At 34.2% G+C, this 947-nt stretch overlaps 1 non-coding gene across 1 annotated transcript; it reads left to right on the top strand.

The window, feature by feature from the left end:
• The first annotated feature begins 404 nt into the window (after positions 1-404).
• On the top strand, positions 405-511 carry LOC114048223. The gene has a single exon (XR_003569707.1). It is a non-coding gene; the product is annotated as a U6 spliceosomal RNA (small nuclear RNA).
• The last annotated feature ends 436 nt before the right edge of the window (positions 512-947 follow it).

Raw genomic sequence — 947 nt, 5'->3', positions numbered from 1 at the left:
AAAGATAAGAACAGCAGTAACCCCTGTAAATGCAAGCCAGTTATGTGCTTACACACTTTATATGAGACATTCACAGCTTATATTATTCAAGAACAACTAGAAACCTTTCTAAGAAAATAATATATTAACAGAAAAGAAGAGGTATGTGCCAAAAAGTCCCAGGGACATAACAGGCAAGTTATTAATTTGGCAATTATTGAACAAGCTACCCCAAAAATAAAAACATTTAGATTGCCTTTATTGATTATCACTAAGCTTTTTACTCAATTCCACATTTGCTGCTTGCAAACACATAAAATGGACCCACACATAGGGAAAACATTGAAATATTTGATGTCCCCATGGAAATCTGGCTTCTATTTAAAACATGCCACCAACATGATAGCATTAAGAATAATCAATATGTGCTCGCTTCGACAGCACATACACTAAAATTGGAACGGTACAGAGAAGATTAGTGTGACCTTTGCACAAGGATGACACACAAATTCGTGAAGCGTTCCATATTTAAAAAAAAAGAATAATTAAGGTAAGACCTAGCATTTTTTAAGGGATACAGTTTAAGCCTTCTACTTAATCTTAAATGGATTATCATCTCTCTTAAAGAGGACTGTGTATGGCTTCTAGAAGGAATTGAATGAAAACATCTTCCGAATTTGTTGATGCATATGGATGACATCAAGATCAAGTCTTCCAAAGTATTTATCTCTTTGCTATAAGGAATGACTAAAACAAAAACACACTTAACCACTCCTTCAATTCATAAAATCTTTCTGTGATGACATCAAAATGTCATCTGGAGTCAATAAGCATAAGATCCTTAATGAGTACCAACGAAAAAGAGAGACTGAAGGCTGCAAGCCTGAGTCCAGAGATCCAAATGAAATAGTCAGAAAAGTGATACTTCAAAATACCTTGGTCTTCTCATGCAAGATATATCAAAATGA

This window comes from Vombatus ursinus, unplaced genomic scaffold (genome assembly GCF_900497805.2).
Source record: "Vombatus ursinus unplaced genomic scaffold, bare-nosed wombat genome assembly UNPS02014791.1, whole genome shotgun sequence".
Classification (NCBI taxonomy): domain Eukaryota; kingdom Metazoa; phylum Chordata; class Mammalia; order Diprotodontia; family Vombatidae; genus Vombatus; species Vombatus ursinus.
The sequence above is the reverse complement of the archived record's forward strand: the minus strand, read 5'-3'. Positions and strand labels throughout refer to the sequence as shown.